General features: G+C 39.4%; 1 long non-coding RNA gene across 1 annotated transcript; it reads right to left on the bottom strand.

The window, feature by feature from the left end:
- Positions 1–3,751: 3,751 nt before the first annotated feature.
- Positions 3,752–18,611, bottom strand: LOC112957999. The gene is made up of 3 exons (XR_003251313.1): positions 18,497–18,611; positions 5,846–5,919; positions 3,752–4,152 (listed from the first exon to the last, which is right to left on the bottom strand). It is a non-coding gene; the product is annotated as an uncharacterized LOC112957999 (long non-coding RNA).
- Between the last annotated feature and the right edge of the window lie 2,059 nt (positions 18,612–20,670).

The following is a 20,670-nucleotide window of genomic DNA, read 5'->3' as shown; positions in this document are numbered from 1 at the left end:
GAAAAAGAAAAAGAAAAAGAAAAAGAAAAAGAAAATCTGCTTGTAAATTCCTTAGAAGGCAATTAAGAGTAGATAGGTTAAGTAAATCAAAGCAAACTGCCTGAAGAGTTGAGAGATATGAAGGAAATAATAAGAACGTGCGTTTACAATTGGACAGCTGTGGACCTAACTGTCATGAGGCCTCCCAGAGCTGAGGATCCCACAGAGGTTCCTACGGTGCCCAGGTGCCCTAAGGTGCCTTTAAAGTGCCCAGGATGATTTAGCAGAAGGGCAGCATTCCTGATCAGAGGAATGAAATCAGGTAGTCATCTCTGTAAGAATCAGAGCTAGTAAAATCAACTACTGACAATAACACATGATATGATCAAAAACGCGCTGATATAAGTGAGCAAGAAAATCTCAGAATCCCCTCCTGGCCCCCAGTCACTGGTTGCCACTTGGCACATGCACACAGACAGGTACCRAAGCAAATACTGAAGAATGCTTTAAAGCAGAGTTGGGCTTTGAACTCCTTAACGTATTATTCCCCACTCTAAGTCCAATCTGGTGCTTTCTTTGTAGAGTGAACTCTTCACTATCATTCCTAGTTGTAACTTGCCTGGTACATAAAGAGTGCTGCCATAAGTAAACACAGAAAAGCAATTTTAATCCCCATTCTTATTGCTGAAGTCTTTGTTTATGCAAATTTTTACTGAATTTAATGGGGCTTTTCCCTGGATAAGAGATTGCAAATCCACTTAATACCACGTTATCATTCCTCTGTTATTTTACTGATGCCTATTCACCTCTAGAATTTGGATGGAAAAATGTGCGTGAAAGCCCAAAGACGTGCTCTCCTGTGAAACTCACACCTTCAGCACCCCAACTSTCAGCTGGAACAGCCCAGGAACAAAAGTTGAGGAACTACTGCAAAACTAGAGATTATATCCTCTACCATGTTGTATTATCAGCTCAACTGCTATAGCTGCAGCTGCACAAAAAGATGCCCAGACTTCACTCCCATGAGTATTCCCTGACTCAAAGGTAAAGGCTTTTGAGGTTTGCAGCTGATCATATCCACCCTCTCTGCAAAGAGGAAACCAAGGGCCCTTGCTCTGCAGAACTGCTGCATTCTTGAGGTGAATAGATGCTCCCTGTGGTGCTTCAGCACAACCACTAGCCAGGGTGTTAGCAGTGTCGCTCCACCAACAGCTGGTTATCAGAAGGGGAAATGGAGGAAGATTGAGCCTGGCTCCATCTACAAACTGCAGTAAAGCCTTAGCACAGCGAAGGCCAGGAACAACCTGCCAGGAACAAGACTGGGCACAGGGAGGAGGCTCTGGTCTTGAAGAGCATTCGTTCAGCTGTGTGCCCTGCACAAGGTGCAGGCTCAGTGTGTGCTGCACAGAGGGAAAAACCTCCAGTGGGGAGCACTGCCTGGTGCCTCAAGATGTAGCGTGGATAATACCTGCTGCGTGTGGAGTTCTCCATTGCTCATGCAGCTTTAAAACATTGAACATAGGCAGAGGAAGTCCCAGGGTATTGGCAAATTGTTACATCCACACTTCTTTTAAATCATCCTGTGTATTTTTAGAGATATAAAGAAATGAAACCGTCAAACAGCAGGAAGTGTGAAAAGAACTTTCTATGCAATATGATGCCATTCTACGCCATTGATTTTGGCAAAGCAGATATATGCAAAGAAATAAATAGATAGGTAGGACAAATTGTCCATGTTTTTTTTTTCCAAGTTTCTCCACGTGTACTATTATCTAACTCAGCCATAGGAAATTCTTCTATCTATATTATTCTTTTCTACAATGCCTTTTCAATATTTCCTGATCTATTGATTTAGAACCAGGGACAAAAAAAACACACACATTTGTTTGTTTTCTAGAATTCCATAATCTTTCCATTCTGATACCCAACCTTACAGGCTTTCATATCAAGTAGACAGAAAAGGAGATACAGGATACACTGTGAACAGTGAACGTCTCAAAAGATAATTGATATCACTGGGAATTAAACAAGCACAGGTGCCCAAGGGAGATACAGTATATTTGGGAAGGCTGGACCCTCACAGAGATTTTTTGAGTAGCATTAATGTAATGTAAACATAATGTAATACTATCTGCGAACTAAGTCAGGTATATGAATGTTTTCATTCTTTTTTAACCTGATCAAAGATGCCTGGAATCTCAACAGGCATTTTTAAACCATCATCAATATCCTAAATAACTAGAATTATAGCTGCAAACCTCACTGTGTGCAACAGCTGGGTGTTGCTGTTGAGAGAGGATGCTTACACAGCACATCACTGGCTAAGGCTAGAGCATGCAAAATTTGGCCGATCACAGGCTTTTATATGTAACTTAGCACTGGGTAAGGATTTAAATGATAAGATCTCAGTCTGCTTTTATATTGGGTAGCATTCACTTTTACAGTTATGCCGTTATAGTAGCATTTTTTGGTAGATTAAAAAACATTCTTCAATTTTGAAAAAATTGACTATAGCTGATAGAAGTGACAGAATATTAATGCTGACATCTGATGAATACAAAGCGCAGGGGGAACTGCTTGTTGCTGAAATACATTAGATCACAGCAGCAAAATGTAACAGTGAGACGCCACCATCATCATTTCAACGTCTGTTCCATATAATTGCAGAGTGACTGCAAGCTCACAGGGAAAGCTATCTGTCTTCGGGATTCTTGTAATGAGATCCTATTTAAAATAAAGCATCGAGACTACCAGCGACATTTAGAGGCTTTTCAGCATCTTTTGAAATGTGTACAGTCTTCATGGAACATCATAAATGCAGTTCTCAAGAGGAAGTAAATAGTTGTCTGAAGACACATTCCTACCGCTGCCATTAACACAACTCATCAGCTAACAAGAACATACTCATCTGTCTAGACACAGATTATATTAGAAAAGTAATCACCACAGATCACATCCATGTTCCAGTCCTGAAGGAGCTTTATGTGATTTGATCCTGTACCTGACCCTCAGTGCTGAATTCAGCAGTCCTCATTGCAGGCAGCATGGGTTATCCTAGCTCTGCGTAGTCCTGCTGCCYGCACCGCATGAAGTATTGGTCCGATGCAGATAAACACGGAGCTCATTGCAGGACAAGAGCCTTAAAATGACAAGAAAATTTCTCTCTCTCTCTCTCTTTTTATTCCCCTTTCCTCTTAAGTACTACAGAGAATGTTTAGAAGATCAGTTTGGATTAAACCCTTAGGATTTTGGCAAGTTAAAGAAAAAAGGACATGATGTCACCCAAAGTGATGGTCTAAACAAAGTCACTGGTCTAAACATAGAAGCACAAAGATTTGACAGTATTTATAAGGACTGAATGTCCTATCTTTTATAAGCATTATAGTAACTTTGTCCCACAGTAAGACTGCACTTTTGGGAAAAAAGAGCATTTCTTCTGACGATTCTTTAACTTACGACTATTTTCCTCCCTGTCTCCACTGTTATTCTCATGCAAATGTAATTTGTATTTAATGATATCTGGCCAGGTTTGTTATACATGGGATACCATCAATACAGAACATATTTGTCTAGCTTTGCCATTTAATGTAGCAGTCACAGGTGGCAACAGACCAAGTTTTCACTTGAACTTCAAGTTCTATCTTGTCAGTAGGAAACTATCTTAGTTTTCATTAAATACATGTTAGTGAAACAACAAATGACTAAAAATTCTATTCAAATTTATTGAGTTAAATAATGTAGCTATATAAGTAAACATAACAAAATCCAATAATGCTTTTGTAATAAGGCTGGAGAAAACAGCAAAAGTAGATAATGATTTGACATCCACACTTTTAACATCTGCAGGATGAACATTTCTAATGAAAGTTACCAGAGAGAATGACAGACAGCGACAAGGGTAACAGAAGTTCTTAACTAATTTCTGCTTCTTTATTTCAAGTCTGGTAGAATAACCCTATAGTTTAAACAGGCTATAGTCAGACTGGGTCATTTTGTATCTACTGAGTCACCACAAAACAAAGGAAAACAAGAGAATATTTTTGGAAAAAATAAAACAGACTAGCTCCTCAGCAAAGTTCTCCACACACAGCTGTTGCCAGATATCCATGGTCTGCTCACAACTGAGATTCAGAGATATAGGTGGAAGAGATGTATTTTCTTAAGTGTCCACATCTTAAAAAAGAAAGGAAAGAGATTAATATTTATAATAAATAAATCCAAAAGAAATTACACTTGACAGTAACAAAGCCTGCCCCCCAAACCGATCACATTAGCAAGCTAACAAATCTTCACTGAGGTCTGGTTCAACATCCTCCCAAACTGCACAACACATCTGATAAGATACTTAGAGAGGAAACCATAACAAGCAATGCCATATTTACATTCTCATCAGACATCAGATTTCAGTATCACAGATAAAGCTGTTCAATTACATTTTACTTAGTTCACAGTAGAAATCAGAACTGAAATATATGTAAGAGTAAAGAAAGTCCCTCATCCTTTTTGCAATAGTCCCACCAAACCTGTCCCACTTGTACATATAAATTTCTAAATGTTTCCTAGATATTTATTCATCTATGTATTAAGTATTTAGAATACTTAACTACAAAGGACTGTTCATTTCCCCAAATCTGTCCGTATAAGAGAGCATAAGTGCTTCATTGCTCTCAAATACAAGGAGGAAGCATAAAGAATGTAGAAATTAAATCAGAAAAAAATAATATAAAAGCAGGGACAAAATCAGAAAAGCATGGAAAGAGTTATGAAAACATCTATRCAACAAAAAGGCATATTTCTTTAAATAGGTTATAGAAAAACAAACAAAAAAATGACCAAAGAATTGTCTCGTTATCCATAGAAGTAAATCGCCAGAGGAAGATCCTAAAAACATCAAAACAACTAACTCCTTTAACTGTAGTCAGTTAATTAACACTATTGGTGTCAACAGCACAGGGGTTAATATCTCTCCTGAGAAGAGGGATAAAGGCATTAGTTGGCTGTTTTGTATGCACTTGGTCAATGTGATTTCTTTGTGAGATACTTGAAGAAATAAATGAAATGATATTAGCTCCTGATATTATCGCTCAGAGCTCCCAGATGGCAAGTTAGGAGGTCCAGGAAAAGAAAAACAAGAGCAATACCATGCTTTTGTTTAAAGGAGGCAAATGGAGGAACTAGGAAATTTCAGACCAGTCAGCAAAATTTCAACTTACTGAGAAATATCATAGGAGGAGGAGAATCTTGTAGCTATTATAGTATAGTGTTATAAGGAAGTATTAGTAGGAAAAGCTGATGCATTAACTAACTGTAAAAAAAAATCAGAGCAAGTTTCAGCAGCAAAAAAAAAAAACTTTATAGAAGTTAGACAAATATTTGGAAAATAAACAAATAACTACTTAGAGAAAAAAATTAGACAAGTAGAAGTCAGTATGAATTTGTCAAGAGCAAGTCATGTCAAATTATTGTAATTTCCTTCTTTGATGAAGAAACAGACATGGTAGGTAGAAAGGAGTAAGTGCATGTCATATATTCCAACTTATTAAGGCTCTTCATGCTSTCTTGCATGACATTTTCACAAGCAGTCTAGGGAAATACAGGCTAGATGAAATTATTAAAAGATGGGTGCAGAATTGGCTGGAAAAAATATATACTTAAACCCTCAATACCTCACTGTCAAAGTGGAAGGAGATAAGAGACTGGGTAGTGAGGTCTGTAGGGGTCTGCGTCTACTGAATATTTTCATTAACAACCTGAATGATGGGATATAAAATATATTTATTACACCTGCAGATGACAGGAAGCTATCAAGCTACAGGCAATGTGGAATACTGAAGAACTGAAAGCACCCAAACCACAACCAACCTACCTTGCCCACAAAAGTCATGCACCACTCTAAAAATACTGGTATCTTCAGCAGCATCCCTTGGACTTTGCATATCACTGTGGCAGAGAGGGAGAAGAGAAATTTTTTAGAGTRGAGTTACAGATTTTAAGTTAATTGAGATTCAGAGGTACCTGTRTTTGGAGCACTGTTGGAGACAGGGAAACAATAAACATTGTGCCGCTGCACATTGGAAGACAGATGTGAACCAGGTGAGTGTCTGAGTTTGGCTGGATTGGGCCCAGACCATGACACTGAGCAGGGCAGAGCATAAGACTGGGTGGTCACCAGGCCAGATCCAGCTACAGSTAGTAAGTCCCCATGTCCATAGTTAATCGCACCATCCCATAGAGTTGCCTAGGAATGTACCAGTGTGGCTACAGCAGGAGATGAGCAGGACATATGAATCATGTGCCTCAGGCTCAGACCAACTTAGAACCTTCACCTCCTCTCCTTAATATTTTAAATAATCCTAAGAAAATGTTCCTGTTTTCTGATTGACCAAAGTACCTGTCTTTAYAGTCACCAGTGAGGGAGACCGGTGGGGTGGAGAGCTATTGCAAAAAGCCACTGAGAAGCTACATGTTGACATCCTAACAACCTGCATTAGCTTCTGAAAACACATATTCCGCACAGTAAAAATTATCAGTGCAGAAATTATTACCATAGTTGAAAGGCAATYCCCCCAAAACACTATTAATTTTAATGGTAGACTACTGGGCAAATCTCAAAGCAGGACCATGAATTGCTGTAGTTCACACCACTCGTGTATAAAGTGACACATTTATAACCCACAGGATGAGAAATTGCGTATCCTACACAGATCAAGTCCTGTTAGGTATAATTTGGCTTTGACTCACCTCTTGGCCAAGGAAAAATAGCTTGTGGCTCTATTCTGACAACAAAAACCACTGGAAAGGGAAATGGTAAATGAAAAAATAAACAAGCAGAAGAATCAAATATCTATATATTTATAGTGATCACTTTTAATGTCCTGCCACATTGCACGGTGGAGCACTTTGTTAGAATCTGAACAGCAAAGACTATACCACAAAACAAACACAGCTCATGTGCCCTTATATATGCAAAAACAGAAAGAAACAGAGAAAATATTTGTACACTTTAAAATATTTATTCATCCACTGCAAGTGCAAGTTATAATCCAACCTCTGTTAACACCCAAGATGGCTTTGCTCACCAATATTTCAGCTGAATTTAAAAGAGCAACAATACACAAGAAGAGTTAACCTCTGTTAAACTCCTTCCCTGGATGGAGAAGCTTAAGCTGTACATCATTTTGATTACTGAACTTGTGCATTCTTCAGCACTTACTGCCCAGAATTCTCCTGCTCACCACAAATGAGCCGTGAACATCAGTAACATGGACGTGTGCATTTCACACYAGATTTGGAGCAACGGAGCAAATGAATGAAGCTAATTAAGCTGCCTGTCTTATGATTGTTTTTACAGCTCACATCCAGCTGAGTTTACAGTGCAACAGCAAGTACAGGCTATAACAACACATTTCACAAAGCCAATTTAAAAATGTAATCCTTGTTGATGCCAACAGGGGCACAAGTTTATAGGGCAATTGGTAACAGGGCACATATATTGCTTGTATGGAAACCACTGTCCATTTAACTTCATGGAAATTAGTACGTAGTGGCAGGATAACAACACATTGAGTACCATATCATTACAAGATTACAGCCTGCTGAACCACAAGGCAAGAATACAGGTTATATGCTAATGAGTTTTGGATCTGCTAAAGGTAATTACACAGTAATCTCTACATAGTTACATGGTGTTTAATAGGAAACCCTATTAACTAATCATATAATTAAAGAATAATTGCATGATACTCCTGCCCTGGGATGTCTGTGGTTGCCAGTTAAACTAAAACTGCCGGAATTTGGGAGCACAGACTGCTCCCCTCACCAGACGCTGGGGTGGTATCAAGCCTCACAAGATGGCAAAATAGACAGACAAAAGTACCAAAAGTCACAGTGCTTAGCACTTTCTCAACACACCCCCTGAAATACATCATGCCATACTGAGAACTGCTGCTCAGTTGCGATAAAACTATTAAGAAAGGTGTCTCAGCTACATTGCTTRGCTTTGTCCTCACTTGGTATTTCTTTCCATTTTCTTTCATGCTTTTCTCTAAAATTTTGGGTTCTATAGCCTCTTGACCATCTTGTCCTCTTTTTTTCCCAGCATACTTTAGCCAACACTGAGTCACCTGTACCTCCCTTCTCCATCTTTACTTGTTCAGAATTTATTTTTCTTTTTCTCACCTCAAAATTCTCAGTAATTTCAAACTTTTTTTTGGTTGTTGTTGTAAAACCTTTATAGATTTTTTTTTCTTTATTTTCTCTTTTCCCCTTTCCTGCTGTTTCTAATGGCTCTCTTACTGCCTGTCCTTTCTGCAGAGGCCACTGCCACACAAGTGATAAATAATAAGATCTCTTATTATTTGAGGGAAACTCTCCCCTCAAACTTTCCAAAGCCAGGCCCAAAGCCAGGGCTTTTCATTAGCCAGGCATCCTCTCTTCAGCAGAAGCCTCTMGCTGCTGCCACACTTGCCTCCATGCTGAGATACTTAGTCAACATTTCTAATGATTCATAACAGGTAACACTGCTACTGACTACAGCCAAAGTTGCAGAGCCCAASCAGTTGAAAAGAAGCAGCCAAGAAAGGCAGGGCAGGGCAGGACACAATGCTGGTCAGAATTCAAAATGTTAACATCTCTATTGCAAAAAAATGCTTCATTCCCAAATGGAAGAAAAAAAAAAAGAGACTTTCTCACTAAACAGCTTTAAAATCCATTGAATCAAAATGTTTTTCTTGTTTTCCAGTTTGATTGTTTGTTTTGTTCTTCATTCTATTTTATACCAGCTCAGATTAGGGTTGTAATAGCCTATAGCAAAAAGTCCACCCCTCTCCACCTCAAAATTGATGTCTCCCACACAACTTAGCCTCAGGAAATTATGATTTATCAAAAGAAGAAGGTCTCCCCAAGTTTCAAGCTGTATTCAGCTTTGAGTCACATGCCAGCTTCTAGGGCTTGCCTAGCCTGCTGACTACGCAGACATCTCCATGCAAAAATGCAAKAGCAAATGAAATATCAGACTAATAAATTGCTAAGAGAACAATCTGCCATCATCCATGACACCATGAACCACGAAACAAATGTGCATTCTGCCTGGTTTTAAAGTCCTATTTGTTGCCCTACTGAGGCCCAGGTCCCCCAGGACAGACAGAAATTGGGCACTACTCCATCCTTGGCAAGTGAAAACTAAATGAAGAGATGGAGAGCGCTGAAAGGAAGGCTGAAGATCCTGCAGGCTTCACTGCAGTAGAATCTACACCAAAAAAAAAAAAAAAAAAAAAAAAAAAAAAACCCCACACCCTAGGCCATTGTAACACTATAGGAAGATATAGATGTGGGTATATTTAGCTTATAATATCATCCATAAAAATGTGCCAGACAAAAGACAGTAAAGGTGATGAACAACAGGATGATTCAATACGACTAATGATAATATCATGCCCCATTCTCACCTCTTGCATTGTTATTTCATAGCTGCTCATAYTCTGCTGCTTATAGAGATACAGGGCTGGATTTGTTCAGCAATAACCAAGGCCCTTCATGTGCCCACTATAGTTTTAAGCGGGAGCTGCTGGGAGCCCAGCTGAGGGCCTGGAAAATGTATTAATTTGGTGCTTCTAGTCTGCTGGATTCCCCTGGTGAAAGATACAGCTGCTTCTGCCCTGCCACCTGAGGAAGTTCAAGGAAGCACGACAGGCTGGATCCATCCCACTGTGACAGCCAGCTAGGAGATAACACTCCTTTCAGAAAAGTCGGCCTGTGTCTTGTAATTGTGCAGCACGAGAGTGCTATACCTGCAAAGTTTAAAAGTAGAGGTGGAGTCTTTTGCCAGACCTATTGGTGCAGATGGAAAGGTTGGACAAGTTTTTGGGTTTTTTCARTTCTACAACAACATTGTAACGCTGGTACATTGAAGGTCCATTTTGAAGCTTCTGTTTCCAACCTACAGGCAAGTTCATGGGCTTGAGAGTTTGAGGAGGGGAAGGAAGTGATGTCTTTTGTTTTTTCCTCCAGTACCACTGGTTGATCTCATGAAAGATGTTCTCTCCACCTGTAAACCTCATCATGGTTACAGTAYTAGACCATCACCTGCCACAAGACACTACCGGTAGCACAAAGAGCCTCAAAACATTTCATCCTAAATCTTGATACAGCATCTGCAGTCTGGTACCTGCCAGGGCTGAAGCTCCTTGGCCCACCCCACTGGGGGTTCTGGGAGCAGGGCATCTGCACATTAGGGCATCCCTGTCACAGGATCATACTGTTAGCACCCCAGAAGGCACCATACTACCCCCTAACAAAAGAATTGAGGGGGATGGGTCTTCATTTCTATTTTTAACTTACTTTATGTGCATCTCACTGCCACAGCTCCCACTATAACCCTCTGCAATGCAAGTTCAGAGGCCATGGTGAAGCTAAAGGGAAGGTGGAAAGTGACAATTAATTGCTTTCATGGCCCTTTGCACCTCAGAAGGGGAAGGCAAGGGAGGCTGTGTGTAAGCCATGCAAAGGAACTCCCAATCTTGGGTTGCGGGTTGCACTTCCTGGATCTCCGAGCACCTGATGATGGTTGGGAGCGAAGGAGACAAAGCGAGTTCCCTGTCTGGAGAACTCCCTGAAAGGGGATGTGACACTGAACAATTGCGTCTGATTGTGAAGCGCTTTGGCACCGAAACAAGTCTGCTGGGCCAGCACATTCACACTCCCGAGCAGCTCGCACGTGTTCAGAATTAAACGGGCAGCTTGCTAACTAATAGTCCCCCTAAGAGCAGGGGAGCATATTTGCATATGGACTTGGCATGCAGGTTAGTCATTGCTGACTCAAATGGCTGGAGAATTAAGTAAAACTAAGCAGCAAGCACAAGTAGTTTGCAATATGACTTCATTTTAGAGATAATAATAAAGACTTATTAATTATCACCAGAAATTATTGCAGTAAAAGAGGTTATGAACTTCTCTTTCCTTTAAATGCTAAAAATCTGTGATACTGAGAGTTTTCAGGAATTCAGTTTCACTTATTAGCATACAGAAATACACTTGCAAAGAACATTCTTGGACCAGAGTAACCCATTCCCTGAATGCCCAGAACAGCTCTTCAGTATTCCACAAAGTTCATCTGTCTGCTTGTCTGCCTGCCAATCCCAAAAGGAAGAGTACCAATAAAGTTCTCAGAAGCCAGAAAAACCCAGTCAAAGGGAAGAAGATGAAGGAGATGATTCTCTCCATCATTTCTTTTCTCTCCACGACTAGAGCTTCACCACCCACTGCCATGACACCTGTGACTGCCCCGGAGCAGTTGCAGCAGGACCTCTTTTCTCCTCAGTAGTTGCAGCTCCAGGTCACTACTTAGGTGGAGCTCTTTGAAAAAGCCTTGGGCCAATTACCTGCACGGAGATGTGTAAGTGAGCTGAGGAGGAAGCACTGCTCCTCACAGATACGGAGCCAGCGGTTCCCCTAGCTCCCAAAACAACTTTTACTCACTGATCTGATAGTATCTCAAACACCCATTATCTCACATGTTATTAAAGGATTTCAAAATCCCCAGAAACCCTGGGGGTACTGCAACTAAGGAATAATGGGGGATTACTGCTATGGAACCAGTATGGTCACAACTAAACACACCAAAGCCCAATGAAAATGGAAACAACTGGTCGTTTCAAAGAAGAACTTGAAATCCAATTGTGCGAACAGTCAGTGACCCTGGGAATTAAAGGCAGAAGAGCTTTATAACTATGTGAATAGTATAAGAATCTAAAGGTAAACCTTAAGAACTGTCATTTACCACCAGGAGTTTTTTGGGTCAGATCACTAAATTTATATAGCAAACATGCTGACCAGTCTAGGCAGCTGTGATCAGCTCACCTGACTTGGCCAAGAACACCAACCTTTAAGTGTCGAGTAGGCACTAGATACRGATGCTCATGCTGTGAATACGCTTCCTTGTGTGTCCTGCTTTTCATCTCTGTCTCCATCCTCAATGGTGCATCTCACCTCTCTGCCCTTCACCACAAAGGCTGCTGTTGCTGAGGAGCCCTTTGTGCTAGCCCTCTTTACCAGAGCAAGGAACAAGAAAGTGAGCAGAAGTATATATAGCAAAGCACTCTGTGTGCAGAAGAACCCTGGAAATTCATAAGAAGCACATTCATATAAATCACTCACCCCTTCACCTCTTGAGATGCTTATGCACATCTGAGAGTGTCTGAATCTGGGTATAAGAGCATTGTCAAGATGAATGATTCTAAAAGAAAGTATAAAGATCAGCAGAAATGCTTAATTTTTTTGTTATGTTTTGTTTTACTTTAAAAAAAAATGTATAAATCCAGCAGAAGCAGGACCCAGGGCTAGGGAAACAAAGGCAGAGGGCCAGTGGATAGAGGGGATCTAGTCTAGCAGGAAGCAGGATTTTCAGTACAAGGCACTGCAGGCATGGGAAGAATGCAACAGTGGGGATTCAATGAGCAAAGAGGGAATAGGAGGTAGGATTAGCCCTATTTACAATCTCATTCAGCCACTGGCTGCAGCAGTTGTCCTAAAATAGGGCTATAAAAGGCTTATCCTTTACATCAGTACCTAAGCAATAAATTAACAGCAGCGGATTTTAACACTATATCTCTGCTATCCAAAACTTTGCCAACTTTCACAATTTCATTAGCATACTCATTTTTATCCTTGTACTGATGGTTCAGGAGTTTAACACACTGTATTTTACTAAAACAAAATAGCACAGTTCTGTTCTCCACAGTCGCAGACATAAGCTTGTGACTATACACAAAAACACGAGGAAAATAAAATCTTTTTTTTTTTCCATTTTCCTTCTCCCTTAACAGGTCATGAGTTTTGTGCAGGTCAATGGTTTGCAAATTCAGGTTTGGCAATACCRCACTTGGAATCACTCAGCGTCAATATTAGTTCTTGGCTTTCTGTTCCCACCTCCGCTTTTGTTTCCCTGGAACTGGACGTCTTATTATGAAATATAAAGCAAGTGTTTTAAAATATTAACCTTTATGGAAACCCGCGTTCACTTTATTTTAGCAATTCTGACCCCTTTTTAGAATTTTTTTTTCCTATTAAAAAAAGCCACGAAAGGCCAGCAGTGAATGAATTCTAACTACGATATCAGCTGGTGCCAGTTGATGTCTGTGGTGGTTATTTGCAAGCTGTGACAGCAGGGGAACTTTTTGGTTCCCAAAGCCGTCTGTACGGTTTCAAGTTGGATAAAAGTCTTTTGCACTTTCCCGTAATTTCTCATTTCTCTCTTAGCTTCAGCTGCTCCGGCTCGCGCAGCAACCCCAAGCACCCGCACAGCCCGGTCCTTTGTCAGCCTCTCACATCCCCAGTTTGAGAGCGGCCTCTCTACAATGCCAGTTAAAAGAGTACATCTGAGAAGAGACTTCAGGATTTTAAATTCTCCATTAACTCACATTGTGTGGAAAAATTAACACTCCACAAATGTCCAGAGGCCCTGACAGGCCACATACAGATTGTACCAGCCTGGTAATTATTATAATTTCTCTAGGAGAAATGCCAGTATATCACACATTGAAGAAAAGAGGTTTTAACTACTTCATCAAAGCTCTAAGCCACAAGGGAGCCACCCTGAAACAGAAATCCAAATACCAAAAAAGTAACCTCTAATTAACCACATTTTAGTACAAAAGAGATTCAAAAACGTTCACCAGAAAAAATCTCGAGTATGGGACAGTTGCAGAGTAAGGCCATCTTCATTCTCATGTGAAATCATGAAGTAAAATTGGGTACTATTTTTGCTTCTTTAAAATATTCACAGTCTTTTTGGCCTCCCATGCATGAGTTCCCTGTTCAGTGGGATTCGCTGTCTCTCTGTATTGAAAGTATATTTATCTTTGGAAAGTTTCTCCTTTTGTGTGATACCTGATACCTTGATAGGTAATATAGATGTCTACTGCTGATACAAAGGGGGAGGGCGGGGGGGAAGCAACACCAAAAATTATTTTCTCACTTCTCAAAAGTGAAAAACTCTTCTCTCACAAACATAAATTCTTAATACTTTCTTCAAAAAAGATAATAATTTATTAAGCAGAGTGTGCTTATTAATAAATTACCATGCAAACAGATGTAAAGTCACTTTCAATGTGTTGTTGAAGTTGTTTATGCTAACGAGCAAGAACAGAAGCCTGTTTGCATGGGGAAAATACCAGACTACTACAGGTGTCCCAAGCATCTTTGAAACAGAGGTGATGGATAGCTACTAGTGCTCTTAAAGAGTATCTAACAGTATTTGTCTATGTACCCGGAAGATGACTTTCCTCTTCAGAAGCTATTTCCACACTTTCTCTTCCAAACTAGTTGCTTATGAGCTCCCTGGTCTACAACACAACCAGCATTTTCATAAAAGCCACTTCTAGGCAGTTTAATCAGATATTAAAAAAAAAAGTATTAAAACAGAAACAGTATTTGAATTGATGTGTGAAAAAACAATTTGCAAATTTAATTTTAAATCACAAACATTTTTATTGTGATCATTTCAAGAGCCTTAACTATCTCTAGTGTAACAGAAAGAGTAAATGAGCATCAGACAAGAAGTTGCCATCATAACAGCAATGCCAAGAAGAGAAGAGCCAAGTGCCACAGGAGCACTCAGAGATGCCAAGCACTCCTACCTGCAGGACAGGGAAATCTCGATCTTCAAAAATGCTGAGCAAGGGCCTTCATTTAGTTATTTTAGCATAACGGCCACAGGAGATAACACTTATCTTACCACTCTGGAAATGCATTTTGTTCCACAAAACAAACCTAGGTTTACCTAAGAAGATTGTGAGGTACTCGCACTTACCTCAGAGAAGTGTGAGCAGGAACTTCTACCGCAAGCAGGTGAAGGCAGTGGCTTGAGCAGGATTTAATTGCTGGCAGTCTAAATGAATATTTAGAGTSAGGTGTATACGCAAGGTAAATGCAAAACTATCCAGGTTTTAGGTGGAATATTACTAGGCACAGGAGAAAAATAAATGTAGCAAGTGATGCCTCCTCATACAGAAGTAACTACATAAACCCCTTATTGTCTTACGCTGACAATATTGCTTTATTCCTATGATATAGCCCCATACGAACCTACAGGGTAAAAGCTTCCAAGTATTTTTGATATCAGGTTTTACATTTCTTCATAACGRAAGGTTTACCTCTCTTCCTAGGCACCCAGTTAGTTCAGACGTTTTTGCTCCTCAAGCAGGCTTTCTTTCCTATGCCAGGTTTGAGTAGGTGACTATTTTCTGTAGAAATATTGTACCTCCAAGGTACGCAGACATCAAGTATTTGGAATACGAATTAAAATGATATATTTGTACAAACTGTAGCTTAGCGTAGTTGTGTTGGAGGCTGAAATCATTCTGTTGCTTCTGTATGTTTTTGTTACAGCACAAAATTGGGCTAAAGCCCACTTTTTTTTTTTTTCCAGCTGGTGACAGTTACCTAATTCCAAGCAGYGATCTATGCCATATCCTTGTTTTTTATTTTAGCAATATAACATAGACTGCATTTCTCATATGACATGTCTCCCAAGGCATAGAGGGATGTTTCATTGTCTCTTCTGTGAACAGTTAGGATAATTATTTGTTCTAAAGTTTTCATGGGAAGACTCCAGGGAAGCCTCCTGATCAATCTATCCCCCAACAGGACGAAAGAACAGACGTTGCACAGCAGGTTTCTTATTCAGTACATATTGTGTTACTTTATCTCACCACTCTAAGTGTGCTATAAAAAGGAGGAGGAGGAATGTTCCTTTTCTTTTTAAAAAACAAATATTCTATAATATTCAAATATAATAAAATAATAGAATAACATTGATAGAAATTTTAAACTGCAGCAGATCTTTAAATTTAAATTATATGCTTTTAAAAGGAATCATTGAAAAAATAGTCACAATTATGCTTTCTTTTAGAAGTAATTATATCTGGCATACAACCTATTATTTTATATTTAACAATATCTAAAGCAATTGGAAACATAKTTGTTTTTATTCATAGCATTTCAAATTCCCAGATATACTAAMATTTAGCATGGGAATCAGTATGAAATGGAGTTGTAATTAACTCCATTTTGAATTAAAGCCTTAATATTAGTGATTCTGCTAGGTAAGGTAAATAAAGACATGTATACCTTTCAGAAGAATAAATAAATGCCTTTAAAATAAAAGCTTCTCGCATATTCTATGGGCAGTCTTAAATATGAAATCAACAAGAAACATATGTTTCTTCATATGTGTCAAAGACATAGCCAAGAAATATGTATGCTTTCTTAAAGAAATAAATAATGCCATCTACCTCAAATTAATACATTGCTTCAGTCAGTGCATTCTGCAAGTCGTTGCCCAAACGCTGCTTCCAGCTTGAGAACCTCCTGCTCTCTGAAATGGGGAGGTAAGAACTTCCTCCAAATGTTCTCCTTTGGGTAATGACTCATTTAAAGGAAGAGGAAGAAGAATCAGGTTTTATTTTTAAAATGATAAAAGAAAATGCAATGAAAAGAAAGTTATTGACTTCTGCAGGGTGCTTTTGTGCAAAAGAGGCAAATAAAAATAGTGTTTATTTTTCTCATATCTGCTTCTTTGCAGATATGCTGTATATGCTTTGTGTGATAAATTGCAAAGAAATGGTTCAGCAGATTTCTAACAAATACAACGTGAGCCCTTAATCCTATTAATTCAAAGATAACTAGATAATCACGAGATAAAACTGCTATATGTTGTTTCATTCTTCTATAAGCATTTAAAGAAACAATCTTGCTGACAAACCACAAGGATTATGGAAATGATGGAATAAGAAAAAATTGTGCAGAGCTGCTGAAGAGTTAGCTCTGAGACTTCACTGAGACATCCAAAAAGGTGAATCTACATGACACAATAGCTAAAAAATGTGTGATCTGTAATGCAGAATGAACCACAGGAGGGAAAACTGTCCTCAAGCCACCTGTTCTCTTTTAGACTAATGAAGGCTGCTATTTCACACTTCTGCAGGATATTCTTCTTGAAACAAAACCTGCAATTAGTCTGTAAACACACAGACTCACACACCTACCTGTAACTCCCTGTAATCTCACACGGACCCAGTACTTGGCTCAGCTTTGTATGATGGACTTTATCTATTGCTGAAAAACTGTCACCTGCTTCCCTTTCCTTGGTGGCAATAGTTCAGTTGGCTGTGGTCTAATACCCCCTTTCCTAAATAATCCCAAGGGACAAGCTGCTAGTGCAGGACAGGATGTAAAGAGGTTCAGCAACAGTCCGTCCTGATTTAGGAGACCGCAATGGAGTAAACAGTGAAATTTAGGAGCAAGGGAGAAGATTGGACCAAGATTTATATCATGAACACCAGCATTTGCAAAATGTTTTGCAGTTCATAGGAGTATCCCTTTAGCAGGGCAGCTGTCAGAGTTATTTGTCAGACTACAATAAGCCAGCAAGTCGTTGGGCCCAAAGCAGAACAGCACTATGCCACACTCATTTTGCACAAGGCTGAAGTCACAGGCAGCCTGGCTACCACAACCAACAGCATCATGCCAAAATCTGGGTCCTTTTCCAGCATGGGCATTCCCAGAAAGGGGACGACTGGCAGCTAACAGGGTGCCCAAAGTACCTCTGAACTGCYGACAGCAGCACCACTTACTGCTGTTCTCAGATCACTTGACATTGCTTACACCAAAACAGCAGCTGAAAAAAATAACCACAAACACGGGTAGCTAACAATTAACACAAGCTCCAGGATGGAGGAGCTTTGACAGTATTCCTGTTCTTATTGGAATCACTGCTCTACGAGAGCCTCTTCTCCTATTAGGGCGCTCAAAGAGCACAAATACCGAAACTTCTTCATGGGAAGCTGGGCTGGAAGGGAACTTGGCAGAGATTTCTGGGGAACAGAGGTGAATCTGTGCAATTGTGAGGCAGGCTTTCCCTACACATAAGCAAAGCTGTGTACCTGACCAGACAGTAGGTTTATCAATAATTCCACACCACCCACCCAGTCAGTCGTCTCAAGGAACAAAACCCCTGGAGTCAATATTCTCCCCCCCAAGAAAAAGCTTTTTAGGGACTTTCAAAGATTGGATCAATTTGCTTATGTACAGTAATAACAAACTGATCTTGATCAAAACATGACAGTTTTACTGAACATAGAGACATGTGCTGCTAGCAAAATTAAGGGCTGCCCGTCTTGTCAAGAAGTAACTGGCCATCCACAAAGATAATCACCTGCRTCTCCACAACACATCACAGGAGTGAAATGACTCATTTACAGCCAGGGAAGCAGGAGTCATGAAATCTTTAATTTGTTCYGAGATCATTACAGCTTAGCTGTGAGAAGCAGTTATCACCTCGCTGCCACAATGCAAACAGTAAAATCACCCTCTTCACACGCTATATTGCCACTTCTCCTCCTCCTCTCCACCCAGTTATTCATGTACCCAGCACTGACGTTTCACATTTCAGTGGCATTAGTGGGGTGAAAAGTTATGCATAGAGAGCATAGGAGTTAGAGAAAAYGTACGCTTCACATACCTCATCAGAAAGTTTGTCACCAATGTTCCGATTTTTCTTTCTTATTTGAACTTCCAAAATATTGCCACTTYTTTGAAAGAACAATTTAAACATTATGGATAACACACCACCTTTCACAGGAATCTGGAAAACAGTAAAAGCATGTTGCTCAGAAATGTCTTCATGTTTTATTATGGCATTGCTTTACTAGGACATTCTAGAAGTAAAGCTTATTTAAAAAAACAATTAGCTAAAATTAAAACAATCACATATTCCATCCCAAATTTTTGATGCAGAGCCCCACAGAAGGCAGGAGACACTTTATTCATGAAAGCACAGTGACATCTTTTCTTCTTATATACGCAGGGAAACAATTATCTAACCTAGAAAGTSTGGTAGTTAGTAATAACTAGTATCATCAATGACTAGTGTGCAGTAGGCAAATAGGATGGTAAAATTAAACATTAAAGATATAATAATGAATTCAGGATAAGGAAATAATATAAGAACATAAATGGGGGGAAAAGGAAAAACTTCTCCTTTCATAGCTGCAATACTACAAATAACAACCATAGGGTTTAAAGCTATGTGTCTTGAAACTAATTTCCAGTGCTGGAGGACGGGGGGAAAAAAAAAGTCTTCCTTTTGAAAAGGATACAAAAAGGAAAAAAGAAGGAAGGTTCCAGATTTCCTTCAGGTTTCATTTCTTACTAGTTCCGTATTCAAAYATGACATGGAAGATGCCTCCTTATCACATTGCCATCTCAAACATGTCAGTGTCCCAACAGGTCCCAATAACATGGACAGGGAACGGTTCCCAACTCCACTTTTGCTCCCAGTGCCCACACAGCGCTCTTCCCAAAAGATAAAATTTTATTGCTAATAAGTCATTCCCAGTTCAGTACTTTTCTGTAGTTCTTGTAAATGGTAACAGAAAATATGGGGCCACCCACTGCCTCCAAATCACACATTACTCAAAGGGCACTTAAAGTAAACATCACAGGACTATGATAATGGATATATGATAATACAGTCAGGTGAAATTTAAGTCCGTGATACCCAAGTATTACACATAGGTACTGTCCCTTTACAAAACAAAATACCAGCTACTAATAAATATTGTCCAGTACCAATCCCAATCAGATACTGCAGTMTGATAAGAAGCACTGATAACTTATACAGTAAACAGATTATTATTTTCTTGGTGACATTGGACCACAATGTGAAGAATAAACACTTCAGTGAGTCACTTCCTGTGTTGTGAGCATACAGTGTATGTGAGCATACAATTTAAAGGCTTAAGGCTCTATTTTAGGGTGTGACTTTTGTCAATCTCAAACCACAGTATTCATTTCGAATTCACCTTGGAGATGACAGCTCTCTAGCAATACTTCAATGCTGCTGGCTCTTCTAATACCTGTACATGCACATGCTGCATTGAGAATCTGCATTCAACAGTATTCCTGCTATACATAACTGCAATAATTAATTCACGTGCTCTCAAGTGTCCTTCAAGTTTTATCTTGCTACAGTTTGTTATTCCTCCTGTACCTATCCTATGAAGATAAGGTTAATGAAGACTTTCATACAGGAAAAATGGAATGTCACATGGGTTGTGCATTCACAAGATATGTCTAGTTATTGCTTAGGAGAGTTCCATCAAACTACCTGAAATGATAGCCAAATRATATTTTATGTTATAGTGACTGTAATTCCTGAACACAAAACAGCAAATAAATAAGATCTCTATTGTTCCTGGTTTTGTTTTGAAGATGATAATATAATCTCACTTCAAAGCATGAAATCCCCTCCAGGAGCTCCCACACATAAATGTATTTAAATCTTTATTTGATGATCCAAATGCAGTATTAAAGTGCTGAAAAAGGAAATGTGAAACATTTTATATAATGCTGACTGCAAAAACTGACTGGAATAAGATGAAACTTCACCTTAATTGAAGATGTGGTACAATAATTCAGTCAGTTATTCAAAACACCTCCCTGATTCTTGCTGTTACCCAAGTGCAAGTAAAGGCACTTTGCGCTGATTATGCATCTCCCTCTTGTATGAGGTTCAATTCCTAAAGTAAAGGCAACTAAAATACTTCGATAAACTGCCCTGTAGTGACATGTGGTGCAACAGAACGCAGACTGGCTTAAATAAGAGAGCGAAGTCAGTCCAGTTTCTCAAAAAAA

Source organism: Nothoprocta perdicaria, unplaced genomic scaffold (assembly GCF_003342845.1).
Source record: "Nothoprocta perdicaria isolate Ctin4 unplaced genomic scaffold, notPer1 scaffold_8, whole genome shotgun sequence".
Taxonomy (NCBI): Eukaryota; Metazoa; Chordata; class Aves; order Tinamiformes; family Tinamidae; genus Nothoprocta; species Nothoprocta perdicaria.
The sequence above is the reverse complement of the archived record's forward strand: the minus strand, read 5'-3'. Positions and strand labels throughout refer to the sequence as shown.